The following is an 18,128-nucleotide window of genomic DNA, read 5'->3' as shown; positions in this document are numbered from 1 at the left end:
TATTACATATTATGTATTATATTTATGTAAATATTACCTATATCATATATATTATGTATTATGTTTTATAGATCATTATATAGCATTATATTATGATTTTTATAATGAGTCTATATTGTCTATGTGCCCTATATCAAGTATCATGTTTTATATATTATATTAATACATATTGTTTATATTTATATAATTTATATACTTATATGTAATTTTATCAGCTTAAATAAATAATTTAAGATATAAAATGACAAAACAATAATTATATTACTAGTATAGTATATGTAGTATAATGTATATTATGTTATAATATAATTTGATTATATGATTGCTGAAATTTAAAAAAGCAAATTTTAATAGCATTCTGTTTATACATGCTATTACATTAACTGAAATAAAAGTATATAGACACAAATGTAATTATTTACTAATACTCTGGTGCTGCTCAGGTCACAGTTCTCATGATTAAGAATTGTCACAAACATGGACAGTAAAATATCATGAAAAGACCATGTGCCTCAGAGTAAAAAAGCTTAAATCCAGGCCACGCCAGATGTGGGAACCTGAACATGCCAATTAACCTCCCTGAGTCCCTATTTCCTTACTGTGCTAGAAAGAGGGAAGGGAACTTATGGGCTTGGATTAAAATACTAATAACGTATGAATAATGTACAACTTAACTGCCAGCACATCAGTCCTTAATAAATGAAGGATATCATTATTCATATATTATTGTTCAAGTTATTATTGAAAACTAACTATTATTGTTGTTTGCAGTGGAAGTCTTCGAAGTACACTCAAGAAACAGCCCTTTACCTTAAGGGATTTCTCCATGCACAGGTAGCTCCTGCCATGTCCATTTTGCTTGGGCTTATTTGGAGAGCAGGGCCAATCTTCCTCAGTCTCCAGAGGTTGGAGAACACTCAAACTGATATTCCTGGTGGGATAAGATCTTGGGGACAAATATTTCTTCTATTTCAAGGTTTCTTAAATTTCACATGTGATTTAAAAAGCAAATAAGCCCTTTAATTGCTTCGTTAAGCTAGTCAACATTAATTAAGAAAAATCAAGGGGAAAAATATTAGAAACTGCTGTGCTTGAGTTTTAGTCTCTGCTCTTTCTTCCAGAGTATGTCTTCCTCTGCTGAGGAAAGGGAGTTGGTGATTTTCTGTGATAGGACCGACCCACTCTGACTGCCCCAATTCTGAGTTTGAAACTGAGCTCTAATCTTTGGGGGTTCGGCTCTTTCTACTCTGTTTATTACTGGTGAAACATGATTTCCCAACCCCATGAAAAAATGCTTAAAATGCCTTGTAAAGTGCTGCAGGGGGTAACCTGAACTATTTTGATGAATTAGACTTCAACAAGCTTGAAACAGCAGTTCCTTCTTCTTCAGCACAGCCCAGGGGCTTAAGAACAGGGTGCAGGGATCAAGGAGGGTGCTCAGGCTTAAAGTGGGAGAGGCTTTTCGTGTGTATACATCAGTGTGTGCACGTGAGTCCTTGAGTGTGTGCATTCATCAGCGCCATACACCTCTGTGCACATATGTACTGGAAGACGTGTGGTAAGGAGATTCTACTTGTCTGCATGACAGCTAGAACCTGAATTCAGCCTTTTGCTCTTCTTCAAACTTTGGAAGAGTTAGTCCTCTTAGCTCTGCTAAAGTTAAAGGGAAAAGTTAAGTTTCATCGTAGGTTTTCCTAGAACTACTAGGCCATCTCCCTGGTTACATCAGCTCCCCTGGAATCTCGCAGATGCAGAGAGAATGATCCAATAAATCCAGCAACCTGCCTGCATTCTCCTCTATAGTAGGAAATAGCTTCTATATAGTGAGCACTTCCTGTGTACCAAATTTTGTTTAGTTATTTGATAACCATGGCCATAATTCCCTCAGTAACACTTAGGAGTGCATGTTATTCCCCTTTAACTCTAACTAGCATGTAAGTGAGAATGTGGGCAAATTCTTTTGATTCTAATCCCCGAGTCCTTCTTCCTTTTCTACTCTTACAGCAGGTTCGCATAAGCAGCCCAAGTTCCTGTGAAGGGTTCCAGATGCACTGATGTTCTGAGGGCTTTGGGGAAAGACAGCTCTGGATCTACAGGAGTTGTTCATATGCTAAGCACAGGCACTGTCCCACTCAGCATTTTTCAGAACAAGGAGGGACTCGGAGTCTTCTCATTTGGAACTGGGAAGAATTGCTGGTTTAACTCCAAGGATCATGGTGATAGAGCCTTTTGAATGACGAGGTAAGGAGGAAATCACATTGGTTTTGCAGTGGACAGCCTGGGGTTCTAATTCCTGCTCAACCACCTGCTGACTCTGAGGCCATTAGCCTTTTTCTTTATTTCTCTTAGCCTCAATTGCTTGATCAGTTAAACAGGAATAACAAATACACATCAAGGAGTTACCGAGAGAATTACACAACAAACTCAACAGAAACCCGAAACTATTTAATGCGTGTGCATGCTCAGTCCTGTCTGACTCTTTGCAACCCCGTGGACTGTAACCCGCCAAGCTCCTCCATCCTTGGGATTTCCAAGGCAAGAATCCTGGAGTGGGTTACCATTTCCTACTCCAGGGGATCCTCCTGACCCAGGGATCAAACCCGAGTCTCTTATATCTCCTGCATTGGCAGGTGGGGTCTTTACCACTGTGCCATCTGGGAAGCCCCTAAAACTGTTCAACATAAGACTCAATCAGTTCGTTTTCAGTCATTGAAAGCATTCTGGAATACAGTTGCGTGGGCCCATTGGGGTGTATCTTGAGTGAAGCTATCATGTAGAGGCCCTCCATGGATGTGGTCAGGGGTCTAGTTCACAGGTTTCAAAGCAGTTCCATTAACGTGGTACTGACTAGCTCAATGATATCAAGAGTATCCATTTTGCTTGGCATGGCAACTGGCCCCTGCCTATAATTGGCATAATTCTGGGGAGTGAAAGGCCTCCCACTCCATGACTCCTAGATGTTTAAGATCTGTTCCAGTTTCCTTGGGGCCCAGGATTTGTGGGAAAGGACAGATTCCAGGTTCCATGCATGGTGGGTCTGAGCCAGCTGACAGTTCCCTTGGCTTGGACTGAGAAAGACAAAGTCTGCAGGGTGCAGGGGTAGGGATTGGGGGTGGGGGAAGGACAGAGCCCATAATTCTGATTCTTCAGACATGTGGACATTCTCTTCAGAAGACAAATTACCTCTGGCCAGGGGCCGCATATAGATAAACTAAGGCACAAAGTGTGCATAATTAAAAAGACTACATTTGTACAGATACTGACTTTAACAAAAACAAGCAGCTAAAGTAACAAACAAACCTCACATACTTCTTTTCATTTCTCGGTGTTCTGAAGATCCATAGCAACTGATTATAAGTCTAGAAAAATGTTATCAAGTAGTTATCAAATATAATTCCCATATGAGTTAGCATCTGAAGAGTCTTTCATGAGAGTAAAAGGAGGTCTTAATAATAACACTTTCTGGTATTTCTGTGGGGCCACTATTGTTCCAACTGTTTGCAAATCAAACCAGGATTGCAAATTCTTAACCCAGGATATCTTCCATGACTTTCTCTTGCCTAAGCAATTCAACTGGCGAGCCAAGCTTGGGAAATATCTAATGTATACTTCATGTTTTCAGAGAGTTTATAAGGAATGAGTCAGAGTTCTCTCCTGATATTCCAGTAGCTATGACTCTGGTGAAGGACCCTGCCTTTGCAGCTCTGGCTGAATCATGAGATTCTTGTATAAGCAGGAGGAAGCCAGGCCTGGGTGAAGCCACTGCTAACATACTGAACCCCTTCCTGGAGGGAAGAGAAGGAGACCCATTAGGTTAGTCTTGAGATTTCCCCCATGCTCCTTTTACGGCTTCCTCCTTCAGCTCATGTTGAGTTCTGGGATACGAATGTGCTTAGGGGTAGGGAAGATTGTAATCCCCAGGGCCTTGCACTATAAACTTCATTTCCTCCCTTTATTGCAGTTAACTGCCCATGAACTCTATTAATATTTTGCAAATTGAGATCCCTAAAACACATGTTATAGTTAATTTTAACCTCATGCTAACTAGGATGTGGTCAAACTTTCACAACAAATTCCAAGGATATTTTGATATGCCTCGGAAAAATGCATTTAAAGGTGGCTGCGGGGTATTTTATTTTTTTTCTGAATCCACACATGTCCTTTCAACTCCTGTATTTACGGAGCAGGCAGGAGTAAACTGTTTTAGGAGAGAAGGAGCCAAAATACTTACTGACTCTGTTATGATGCAAGAGTGGCCAGAAGCAGCATCTACTAGACTCGGAGAGACAGAGGATTCTCCATTCCTAAATCTGCCATAGTGGAAGTCTGATGTCTCCTTAGTCAACAGATGGGTACCCACTTTTCACATAGGATCATTTTTCTTTAGAATAAACACAGTCCTTATATTAAGATGATTGCTTTGGGCTTTATAAGTTTAGTGGGAAAAAATAGATTTTTCTTATCTCTAATTAGGCCAAATGCTTTTTCATGGAATAGTATCACAAGTATAACTTCTAAAACTGGTCAGTCAGAATGATGAAACCTTTTCTCCCTTCCTTCCTTCCTTTCTTCCCTTCTCTCCTGCTTTCTACTTAGCAAGCATTTTCTGAGCACTTACAAATGCTAGAAATTGCTCTAGCCTTTGTCTATATGGTGGTAAGCCTACCCCTGGAAAACACTAACCACATGATTCCAATTTAATCATTTAATTATCCTTCTAAGTATGCAACCATGGAGATGGATACCCTTCCCCAAGATCATCAAACTGTTGAAGGCATTCATCTCAGGACAAAGATTTGAGAAAATGTCAGCTATAGGAAAAAAAAAAAAAAAAAAACCTTTCTATTAATCAGTAGGTCGAATCACTTTTCTTTTTTTAAAAGTTTTTTTTTCCCCTTAAAAAAGATTTTTTTTCAAATGATTTCTCATTTTCCTTCAACCATGGTCTTGAGTTGAGGTTCACCTAAATTTGCATTCCTTTAAATGAGGAGATGGTGTGGTATAGTGACAGCATTTCTCCCCACAACCAATTCTGGATTAGATGAGGGGTGCAAGGCCATTCCAGGGAAGAATGGCCAGCTCCCTTTACTTCCTGCTCTTACAGTAGTCAAGGTCACTCCTGGACCTAGATGAGAGAACCTCCTAATCCACATGTATCCTGTTGAACCCATTCTCTAGCCTCCACTCCTCTCATCCTATTCTCCCCTACCCTCTGATTCCAACACGGCAGGTAGCATTCTTAATACATATGTGCCAACTTCCCTTGATATCTTCAATAAACATTTAGTTATTTAGGAATGAGAGTGTCTCCAGAGGCAAAGGAAATATTCTTCATGAAGGACCTGTGACCAGTGACTAATTAATAAACTTGACAAAACTGTGGTTACATTTGATCAAGTACCAGGGAACATGCCACAGATTTTATTCATCAAATTATATTTTGCTAAGATGAAAGCATGGGAGGTATCCAGGATTAGAGAATGAAATAAACTAAAGGTTCTCAAACTTTTTAGTATCAGAATCCCTTTACATGCTTAGAACTACAGAGGAACTAAACATTTTATGTAGATTATATCTATCAATATTTAACATAATAAAGACTAAACTGAGGGCAGTTTTTTAATATTTATTTGTTCATTTAAAAATAATCATAATGATCTCACTATATTTTGATATAAGTAACATAATTTTATCAAAGTAACTCTAATTTTTTTTAAAAAGGCAAGTATGAGAAAAATAAACTTGTTTAATGTTTGGTTGAACAGAAGAAGGCTGATTCTCATATAAGCTTCTGTGTTAATCTATGGTAATGTCACACGTCATGTAGACTCTGGAAAGCTACGGCACATTCATGAAAAACTGCAATAGCCAGGATGTGGAAGCAACATGGAATTTCCATCAAGAGAAGAATGGATGAAGAAGTTGTGGTACATATAGACAATGGAATATTATTCAGCCATAAGAAGGAAAGATTTTGTGCCATTTACAGAGACATGAATGGGCCTAGAGACTGTCATACAGAGTGAAGTAAGTCATAAAAAAAAAAAAAGCCATATATTAATTAACACATATGGGTAAAATCTAGGACAATGGTACAGACAAACCTATTTGCAAACCAGGAATAGAGACACAGGATATAGAGAACAAACATATGGTCACCAAGTTGGGGGTGGTGGTAATATGGATTGGGAGATTGGGATTAACATAATACACTGCTATGTATAGATGGCTGGTGAGGGCCTGCTATATAGCATGGGGATGGGGGTGGAAAGAAGGGACGAAAAAAGAAAAAGACTACACATTGCTTAACTTATCTGTGCCTCGGTTTCTTCACTGTTCAAATGGATATGAAAGTAGTCCTTATTTACCTCATATCTCTAAGAATTAAGTGAGCTTGTCACATAAACTGCTTGGAACAATATCTGGCACACAGTAAGAACTGTTATTCTCTTCATCACCATTGTTTTGCATTTTCTCTGCTGACCCACTCCCTGAGTAAGGCAAGATTTGTGGGGTCCTTCTCCATGTCTCGATGGAAGAAAACTCAATGTTTATATGCATTGCACTCGAAGGGAAGCACAATCCTCTCTCTCTGCTTTCTGTGATGTCCCTCTGAGACAGAGCACTTGGGGCCTCTGATCTGTAAATGATGGCCTAGTTTGGACAAGCAGTCATGCAGTTACTCAGACTCAAGGCAGTCGGACTGATCCATAGAGGGTTAAGCCATACAGGCCTAGCCATAGAATTCTTCACATGATCTTCAAGGTGTTGAGCTGGATGGAAACTCAGGAGTCTATGCCTGCTACTCACCTCTGCTGCTGCTGCTAAGTCGCTTCAGTCGTGTCTAACTCTGTGCGACCCCACAGACAGCAGCTCACCAGGCTCCCCCGTCCCTGGGATTCTCCAGGCAAGGACACTGGAGTGGGTTGCCATTTCCTTCTCCAATGCATGAAAGTGAAAAGTGAAAGTGAAGTCGCTCAGTCTTGTCTGACTCTTAGCGACCCCATGGACTGCAGCCTACCAGGCTCCTCCATCCATGGGATTTTCCACCCCACTGGAGTGGGGTGCCATTGCCTTCTCCAACTCGCCTCTAGCTATGGTTATTTTCCCTGCTCTGTCTCTGGTGTTTATGCTCTGGTCTTGGTGTGGGCACCTTCAGGGATTAGGAGATTACTTGAAATGTTCTCTTAATTGACAACATATCAGGGCTTTCCAGACCTTAATCTCCCCTCTCTGGAGCCTTTTCTTCTCGAAGTCTCTTTATCCAGGGCATTCCCTCAGTGATAGGGTTTGCTACTATTTCTACAGCATTAAACTACACTATTTCCATTTTTTCTGCAGGAATGAATATGGGTGAGAGGCAGGGGCTTTGGAGAAAGATTCACACTTGACTATGAACTGCACAACTTCAAGTTACTTCACTACTCTGAGCCTTGGTTTCCTCAGATTGCTAATAAAGATAAATGGGAAATATTATCTCACAAGTTTAACTGAAGATTTTGTGAGATAATGCACATAAAGGGCCTCGTAGGTTGTGCAGTGTGGTAAGCAGGGGGTTGACTTAAGGCTGGTGCCTAGAAACAGAGCCTGAAATGGGGATCAGAGTGTTTGGTTAGGAGAAAAGGAGAGAAGTGAAAAGGATTTGACAAAAGAGACTCTAAGCCTGGCTGTGGTCTCAGCTGGAACTCACCTTCAGCCTGATCCCACAGTGAACTCTGGAGCATAAATTGTACCCTCGGTTCCCACCTTAACAATGGAGCTCCATGCTTTTGCAATTTTGCATCAGGTCATCATTGGCTGGGGCTTCGCTGGTGGCTCAGACAGTAAAGAATCTGCCTGCAGTGTGAGAGACCTGGGTTCGATCTCTGGGTTGGGAAGATCCCCTGGAGAAGGGCATGGCAACCCACTCCAGTATTCTTACCTGGAGAATTCTCATGGACAGAGGAGCCTGGGGGGAGGGGCTTCAGTCCATGAGGTCACAAAGAGTCGGACACAACTGAAGTGACTGAATCATCGGCTGGGGTATGAGAAATGGAGGAGAGGGGAAGGGGTGGGAGAAGGAGGGCTGGAGGATGTGCCTAAGGTCCTTGATGGTGTGTCTCCCAATCAATAGAATGTACTCCTCTCGAGCAGAGAGAGGCTGCGGGAATCAGGTGCACCATCCCAGGAAAGAGGATGCTAGAGGCACTCACAGCACTCACAGCCTTCACACTCTGTCCTGCTCTGGTGCCCAGGCTTCTCACATTAAGGTTAGCCCATCCAGGCAGAGCTTCTTCAAGAGCCCAGTTGATCACAGCCCCCAAGGACACAGATTAGAGAGGTTTCCTGAGACTCACTCCAGGTCTGACACTGCGGTCAGTCCTGAGAGGATGAGGTTCATCACCTCTGGTCCTCCATGCTTCCAGGTCCATCTCCCCAACTCTTCTGGTCAGTACCTCACCTACCTAGGCAGCTTGCATCCTGTGGTAACCAGTCTCTGAGGGTCTGAGTCCCAGGACACCATGCCTTTAAGCCTAAACATTTAGTAAGTGCCAGGCAGAGTGGAAGAAGCTAGGGGACGACCTGAAGCCACATACATTCTGTGCTTCATTGTGAAACAGCAGCCCCTTCCTCCGCACGATCACAGTTAATTACAACTGCTTCTATGGTAACTCCTTTCCTTGCGTGATGGCCTAGTGGGACAGCGGGCCCCAGGTGACCTGGAACCCATCATAGCTGTAAGTTATTATGAGTCTCATGTTTCCTCAGCCCCCAGAACCTAAAGTGTCAGGTGCCAGAAGCATATCTTCCCCAAATAGTTCACTGGCAGTAATAGCAAGGAGGTACCCAAAGAAATTCACAACTGGGCTCCTCAACCAGGATAGGTATCTATTCTTCTCTCATTCCCACACCCTCCAGTGATCCCCAGGGCTACCTGGGAGCTGGTTGAGAAGGTGCACAAGGTTCTACTTCTGGCTGAGAGAGCTACTTGCTAGCTCCTGGCCACACAGGCATCCAGTTTCTTCCCTTGTAGCTCAAATTAGTAAAGAGTCTGCCTGCAATGCAGCAGACCAGGGTTCGATCCCAGGGTCAGGAAGATCCCCTGAAGAAGGAAATGGTAGCCCACTCCAGTATTCTTGCCTGGAAAATTCTATGAACAGAGGAGCCTGGCAGGTTACAGTCCAAGGGGTCGCAAGAATCAGACACGACGTAGCAACTAAACCACCATCATGCGGGCATCTGGGCCCTGGGCCTCCTCAGCTCAAGTCAGCGGCCCCCAGAGCATCACAAACCTGCCGCCGGCCTCAAAGCTCCACTCGCTTGGCCCGGGCCCCACATCACTGTAGGACACGCAGAGCTTCAAAGGAGTGCCCCTCGGAGCCGCCTCCTCCTCCAAACACGCCTTGCCAAAGCCCAGCTGAGGCAAACTCGAAGCTAAATATTTGGATTGAATGGGAGGGAGAGTCCAGTCCCTCTGAGGGGTATTTTACCCAGGCCATCAGGAGAGGACCAGCTCAGAGCACAAGCATGCTGGGGCCTGCGGCACAGGAAAGCCACGAGATTGCTGTGCGGTCAGCCGGCAGAAGGAGCAGCCTTGCCTGTCCCCGAGCTCCCCAGCCTGCCTCCCTCATCCCATTGCAACCTCTGGACTGTCCTGTGAGGCTGCAGGGTGGGAGGCCTCTCTGGCTGTGTGTGCAGAATTTGAGCCCCCCACCCCGAAAGGGGAAACAGCCTTCTCCTGTGTGTATACCGAAGACAGGTTGAGAGTCAGGTCTTCCATGGGCAGTTTCATCCCCTTCCTTAGCGACTGAGGGTTTCTGCCTAAGGATGACTGTGCCCAATGGAAACATATGATGCCATGAAGGCTAGAAAGATCATGGATTTGGGAGACAAGAGAGGTTACCTTTGTCAGTTCTGTGAATTCAGACCCATCACAGTCGAACTTATGGAGCATCTGAATCATCTGGAAAGTGCAGGCAGTAATGGATGGCCTCCCTCCAACACCCACCACTGGACTATACTGAAGACGGGCTGTGTCAGTGTTTTTAAAAGCCCTTCCCACCCTCACCAGGCAAAGAGGATGGAGGTGATTGTACTGAAGAACTGATCTTCACAGCCTGAAAGAAATTGAAGACCTCAGACATCCTCTTGTCTCTGCCTTGCATTCTGTAAGAAAAAGAAAAAAGGTTGCTTAAGTTGACCTAGCGAAAGAGTAGCAAAGCCAGGCTGAGCTCTCCCAGGCCCAGGCCGTTCCATGACCCTCCTCTTTCTCAGAATGTTCTCAAACAGTGAGCACAACATTTGTTCTCCATGAAGTAGATGGGTTAGATGATATGCCTCTAAGTTTACAGATTAGGAAATGTGACACAGGGTTACCAGAATGACCTCAAACGGCATGGTGAGTAAGTGGTGGCTGAGGCTCTCGCTATTCATTTGCCCAAAGCCATTTCTTTTCAAAATTTAAAGGAAAACAAACCTAGAACTACTCATCCCAAATATTTGCCATCCAAATGTTCAAAGATCCCTGTTCATACAGATCCCTATCCAATGCAGTTTCCTCTTTAAAAATCTCCGCCTGGTAGGCAGTCTGCCCCTGTCCAGTGAGCTCCTGTGTAGCTCTCATCAACAAATAATTTAGTTGTTAAATATCCCCAGCTTTAATATTTACCAACAGTCGACTGCCTACAGGACACTAGATGTATTGATTGTTGGGAAGTTCTCCCTTGGGTTGGAACATGATCTGACTCCCCGTGGCTGGTGGCCATCTTGCAGTCAGACTTGAATCCAACTGCCCAGTGTGATTTCTTTGCTAAGGAATTTGGCAGAGTTAACCATTCCCTTCTTCTTCTTGATACTCTGTCTTCCCTGTCTCCTGGCAATCAGGCTCTAGGTTCTTCTCCTGTACCTCTGGCTCATTCTTTTCAGTCGCTTTCACTGGCTACTCTTCTTTCCTACCCCTTATATATTACCGTTCAGGACAGTGTTGATTCACAGCCTCAGAGACTCAATTCCCAAATAATAAATCAGCCCAGACCTCTCTACTGAGCTTCACATTAAGCAGCACAAAGACATCTCCATTTGGATGTCCCACAAGCATCTCAGATTTGGCATCTCTAAAGCTGCTTCTCTAATCCCTTGGAAGCCTCCTCTCTATTTCATATGCCTTAATATTCCATATCCAACCCCAAAACTTGGACATCATTTTATTCCCCCCTTTCCTTTATGCATAGTCTAATTCCTCAATTCTTCCCCCAGCCCTACTCCTATTGGTTTAGTTCTGACCCGATTTTAGTTTCCCTAGAAGGGAACGACAGAGGACGAGATGGTTGGATGGCACCCCCCACTCAATGAAAATGAGTTTGAGCAAACTCTGAGAGATGGTAAAGGACAGGGAATCCCGGAGTGCTGCAGTCCACGGGGTCACAAAGAGTCGGACACAACTGAGTGACTGAACAAGAGGATGTAACAGACTTCCTGCTTGCACCCTGGCTTTCTCGTAATGAAGACAATAAAACAGGAGTGATCTTTCTAAAACGTGGTAAGTTTGGTCACTCTTTCCCAGTTAAAAGTAGTCAGTGACTTGCATCTTCAAAGAATAATGTCCAGGGACTTCCCCGGCGGCCCAGTGGTTAAGGCTTAATGCTTCCACTGCAGGGGGCATGGGTTTGACGCCTGGTTGGGCAACTAGGATTCCACATGCTGTGTGATGTGGCCAAAAGAAAAAGGGTCCAAATTTTATATCATGAGCTAAGGAGCCCTGTGATCTGGCCTCTGTCTGCTTTTTCGATTCATTTTTTGTTTTCTCTCCCCATGTCATCTGAGGTCTTCTTACCCTTGAGTCTGATCATTTCTTAAATATTCTCTGCTTTCTCTAGCTGCTGCCACTTATCAAAGTCTATTTTCGTGTGCTGGGGTGCTCTTCTTTCATAGGGTACATTTGATGGTGTCTTGCTTCCTGAGGGGCTTCCCAGGTGGCTCAGTGGTAGAGAATTTGCTTGCCAATGAAGAAGACCCAGGTTTGATCCCTGGGTTGGGAAGATCCCCTGGAGAAGGAAATGGCAACCCACTCCAGTATTCATGCCTGGAGAATCCCACGGAGAGCCTTTCTGAAGAAGAATCTCCTTTGTGAAGCCATCTCCACTTTCTCCAGGTGGAGGTGGTCTCCTTCAATGTTATATCATGAAGCCATTCTATATAATATAACCAGTCACTGGGCCTCTCATCTATGTTGTGGTGACATTCCTGATGTCATATACTGATGTTTATTCATCTCTCGTAATCTGTTGCTTAGCACAGGCCTAGAACAATGCAGGTGCTCAAACACTATTTGCCAAATGAATTAGGTAGCAAAATGAGTAAATGAATGGTTGTTTATCTCATGCCTCTACACTATTTCAGCCTTTCTAAGCATGCCCCAAAATGCTTAGATATGACATTGCTCATAGCTGCTCAGCCAGTAGAAATAGCCTTCTATCATTTAAATTTAATTAGAATGATCTTTCCATGTACAGAAAATAGTTCTAACAGTCCACTCGAACATGAGAGACATTGAGAAAATTAAAGATCACAGCATTTTAAAATAGATCTGCATCCTCTTCACAGACCCCCAACTTCCCAACACACCATGTCCAAAAGGGATCGTTGCTCTTGCTGTGTCCATCCCTACTGCAAACACCGAATTTGGTAGCAGCATCCTTCCCATTGTCTTCTCTTCCACCTGCTGATGGGTGCTTCTCTCCATGTTGCCTAATTCATCCTAATAGATACTGCCTGTTTGTTTGAGCTGGGTTTGTCCTTCCTTGTTATTGAGGGCTTCAGATTTGTTCCCAGCCTAGATGATGACAGCCTCGAATTTAGGAGAATATGTCTTTCTACACTATTCTGCCCTCTGACCGATAGCAATTTTCAGAAGGTAAACTAAGGAGAAAAAAGAAAAAAAAAAAAAAACTTGAATTAGACTTAGTTAGGGCTGATTTTCTACTTGAACTCTTTGGATGTTGTTTCTGCTACTCCTACTGACTTATCCTAATGTAAGACATTCACCACCATATATTTTCTTCCTTTGCCCTCCCGTGTGATCAACCTGCCCAGTTAAGGATTTTTGCCATAGGGACAATTTGTCAGACTAGAATCAGAGAATAGAGGAGCTAATTTTGAACAGTTAAATCTAACCATCTTGATGTTGTGAGTAAAAAAGATGTAGAAGGCAACTGTGTTTACAGCCATTGGGGCCTCCTGTCCTCTATACCTGAGCTCAGACAACCTGGAGACCCACCAGCTGGGAGAGAAAAGGAAAGTGAGGGGAAGTCACTAGTTAAGAGATTAGTGTATGGCTGAGTCCAGTCCCCTCCCTGCAGGTTGACTCTTAAGGGAAGACGAGAAGGGAGACCAGAGCTCCCCACATCAGTCAGAGTGTCAGAGCCTTCTTCACCTTCTTCCTAGAGATGTGGGCATGCCTTGCTGCCAAGAGGCTGATTAGCTGCAGGCTTCCTCTCAGTAGGCCTCTGGTGGGAAAGTTGTGTGCTATGATTACTATTTGTACTAGTAATACTTTCATGCATTGGAAAACAATCCTGAGGATATTCATTTTTCAAATAATCCATTAAAAAAAAGTGAAGGAGAGCTATTTCTGAGAAATAGAAAAATGAGGGAGAGAGAGATAACTAAGAAAGGAGACAAATGTAGAGACAGAAATAGAGAAATGGGGGCAAGAAAATGGGGAGAGAGTGTCTCCTGAATTCAGCTTCCCCAGAAATACATCCTGAGCAGGATCTCTGGGTAAGTGGTTTAATGAAGAATTGCTCCCATGGGGCCTGGCAAAGGAGAAAGTGTCAGTCCCTCAGTTTTATCTGACTCTGCAGCCCTATGGACTGTACTGTGCCAGACTTCTCTGTCCATGGAATTCTCCAGGTAAGAATACTGAAGTGGGTTGCCATTCCCTTCTACAGAGGATCTGCATGACCCAGGGATTGAACCTAATCCTCCCCCATTACAGACAGATTCTTTACTGTCTGAGCCACCATGGAAGCCCTGGAAAAGGACAAGGGGGATATTTTTACACTTACAAGAATGATGTAAAGGAAATCTGAAGAGGTCTGCATGGGGGGTTGCCAGATTTGGCAGTTAAAATACAAGACACCCAGCTTAATCTGATTTTCAGATAAAGAGTAATTTTTTAATGTAGGTATGTCCCATGCAATATTCATTGTTTATCTAAGCTTTGAATTTAACTGAGTGTCCTGTATTTTATCTGACAACCCTATATGGGTAGAGCCCTGACACTGTCCACTAAGACAGAGATACCCAGTCTCTGGGATCTAATGTCTTATGGTCTGAGGAGGAGCTGATTTAATAATAATAGAAATAAAGTGCACAATAGATGTAATGCACTTGAATCATCCCAAACCATCCCCCCTCCCTGGTTCGTGGAAAAACTGTCCTCCACGAAACAGGTTCCTCGCGCCAAAAAGGCTGAGGAGCGCTGCACTAAGAGGCCGGAGGAGATCACGTGGGAAGGAAGGCCCAGTCGCTCTCGTGCCCTGGGCGCTGAGTTCTCGAAATGCAATTTAGGGGTCAAAGCATTGAGATCAAAACCCATAGTAGAAAGACCGCATTTCAATTCCATCTCCCTTCTCTCAAGTTTTCAAATCCAGCTGCAGCTGGAGGTGATTCTTGAACACATTTGATGTTGAAATAATACACACAACACACAGCATGACAATCGGTTCCCTCTGATTTCAAAAGTAATGAGTGCACATTTTAGAAAATTTAGAAAATATATAGGATATTTAGAAGAAATAAAAGATAACCCATTATTAGTAGAATGGTACATTTCTTTCTGTTCTTTTTCTAAATATATGTGTTTATGAGGTTTTGGTTTTCTTCTCACATTTTCTTTTTCAAAATTAAGACAATAAATATGGCTTTAAATCCGGATTTTTTCAAAATGAGCATTATTGACAGAATTTCCTATCATTATTCTTTGCAAACATTAATTTTAATGAATGCATATTAAATCATATTGGGCTTCCCCCATAGCTCAGCTGGTAAAGAATCTGCCGGCAATGCAGGAGACCCCAGTTCTATTCCTCGGTCAGGAAGATCCCCTGAAGAAGGGATAGGCTACCCACTCCAGTATTCTTAAGTTAACTTATACTGGTTAGTTTATAATTTGTGAATTCCCTTATCTTGGACACTTGAATTATTTCTAATTTGTGGGTATTAAATGACACTGTGAATAGCTACAATACATATTTCTCAACATGTCTTACTATTTCCTTGTATTATTTCTAATGCTCTTTCACTTCATTTTAGACATGCCTGTTAGTAGAACCTGGAGAGGTGGAGAGTTGTTTAATTATCTTTTGCTACAGTTTTTCTACTAGGATAGGGTTGCTTCTGCTCACTGTGAAGATAATATTCAATGCAATGGATAGGATCGATTGACACCTGCATACCTCTGGAGACTATTAGGAGAACATAAAGGATACAAACCATGTTCCGGATGGCTCAGGAGGTGGAAAGAAGACTAAAATAAGAAGTGAGGGACAGACAGATTTAGTTCTATATGAGGAGAAGCGTCCTGAGTTCTGGGAGACAATAGAAATATCTCCCTCCAATAACAATGAACACTGGCTTGCCGAAGGCATTTATTGGAGGAGGGGGAGCACCTATCCTGGGAGAAATGACCAAGCACAGTGGCTAAGAGTGGGGACTCTGGAGCCAGAGGGTTAGGGTTTTAATGCCAGCTTTGCCACGGTCTGGTTGTGTGCTCTGCAGCAAGTGGTCAACCTCTCTGTGCTGCAGCATTTTCATCTGAAAATGAAATAAGTCCTAATGGTTGTTGTGAGAATTAGATTAATGACTCAGGTATAACACCGAACCATACTAAACATCTACTTACATGTTCCAAAATATTAGCACTTGTTTTCCATGCTGTTACTTACTGTAGACAGGATTGATTATGCAATATGATGGACTGATAATTCTTGGCACTTGGGAGCCTATACTTGGTCTCCAAAGGTCAGTGTTCCACTACAGTGACATCGGTCCCATCTAGCATTGGTCCCTACTAGCATTCTGCAGGGCACACTCTGGTTCTGTTTGTTTTCATATCTGTGTGTCATTGTGTCATTGTTTACCTTTTTATGAGCAAAACCAACTCTAGGACTCTGTTCTTTTGCAGCCGTGATGGAGGCCAACTGTAGCTTTGTAGCTTATCCATTTTGGAATCAAATAGCTGCCTTGTAAAAGTAGTGTTGCAATCTTTAAATGCCCGTAAAGAGGGATTTGAACATTTATCTCACATCATGTGATTTGGTAAAAGTAAACAGAAAGTCTTTCAGTTGAAGAGTGGAAGTGATGACTGAGTGAAATGATATAAAACAGGAGAGGTTGAGAACGTGTGTTAACTGTAAATAGATGAAGGAGCAAAGTGGACTTGGTACAAGAAAAGTCAGATTTTTGTATGGCAAGCAAGACAAGGATAGGGGCAAGTAGGTGTCACCAGGAGAATGAGCACCCTCTTCTCTATTTATGTCTCATTTCTTGGCCCCCCCATCCAATGAATATTCATGAGGGTATACTAACACAGAATGTATTGTTTACCTGGAAAATCAAATCACCTTTGTTTCTAGGATTGAAGTCCATGAAATACTGTAGACCTCAGCAAATATGATCACTCACTAACTCGCTGAGGCTGGTTTAGGAAAAGCCAAACACTATGACCAGTTGTTCCCTTAAACTGCCCAAAACTGAAGGCAAATATAGACCCACTTCATTCATGTAGTATACATGAATATTAGGAAACGATTTTAAAGGACAGCCAATTGTTAGAAGTAAGAATGAAACTGTTACAATTGCAAGGTCAGAGAATGCATTAAAGGGTAAATTACATTTTAGAGAGAAAGGGGTGTGAACTGGAGAGACCGAGAGGGGTGAGGGTGGTAAAGATGGGGAGAAGATACATTCCTGTGATGGGAACTCTGCTCATACATCTTCTCTGCACACGGTGTACCTCAATAATGCTTAGAATCAAGAGAAAAAGGGGTCAAATTTTCTTCCAGTGACTCACAATCCACCAGAGCTTCTGGAATTCAGACCTCTTTTGTCCAAAATCCTAGAAATATCTAGCCCTATAATAAGGCAAGTTCACAAGGAAACTTGTAGCCTTTCACTGTGGTAGTGTTTAAAATACTGAAGTATCTGAGGATTTACAGCTTATTTTTCTTTTTTTCAGAATGTCTCTCGTGGATAGATTTGGCCTGACGGCTAAAGAGGAGACGCCATCCCTGGCCACTGAGACCATCGGCTCCCATGACCTAACACCGACTCATGACAAAGACTCTTAAATGTTTCTCTTACCCTGTATTTTGGTCACAAACATTTGTTATTTGAAAGGGCTTGTAAATTTTTTCTTTTTTTAATGTCAACTCTGGAACACCATGTGAATCGTAAGCTTAAAATCCAAGCTGCTTCTAGAGAATGGCTCCTGAGGGGATACCCAAGGATTAGACTGTGGAATCTGACGTCTTCAATTAAGGACAGTCCCCAATTTCAGGGGAGGCAGGGAAGGCCCAGAGGGCATGGACACTCATGGAGGGACTAAAAGGTGGCTGGCATGAGACCGTGCAGGGAGGTCATGGTCAAGGGGCCCAGGTCAGTGGAGTGGTTGAAGAGCTGTTTGCTGGCATTGGTATAAACATAAGGAAGATGCAAGTGGTTTTCTTGGTGATATATGAGCGTTCCCAGAGAAGAGGAGGAAAAAGTGGCAGTAATAGCCATGTGTTTGTTATCGGTGGGAGCAGTGATGGTGGTTTGAAACTCAGATCCTCAGCCTGCTGAGCCAGGCTTGTCTAAAGCACGTTGATAACTGTAATCACTCTCTTCTTCTTGATAAGGCTGATTTTACACCTCTGATAGGTTTACACCTCTCTTAGCCACCCTCTAGCCCTCCAAAATAACAAGGGGACATTTTATAGATAACTTTCTTCTTTAGAAGTGGCTGGAAACTTCAACCACCACCTGGAGGATGCTGGCAACAATGTTAAAGTGGACAGAGAAGGTTCTAGAGGGTGAGAATATTAGGCTTAGACTGTGCCACTAGTACAAACTCTTTTCAAATTAATTCAACCAGCACTCACTGCATA

Source organism: Budorcas taxicolor, chromosome 11 (assembly GCF_023091745.1).
Source record: "Budorcas taxicolor isolate Tak-1 chromosome 11, Takin1.1, whole genome shotgun sequence".
Classification (NCBI taxonomy): Eukaryota; Metazoa; Chordata; class Mammalia; order Artiodactyla; family Bovidae; genus Budorcas; species Budorcas taxicolor.
The sequence above is the reverse complement of the archived record's forward strand: the minus strand, read 5'-3'. Positions refer to the sequence as shown.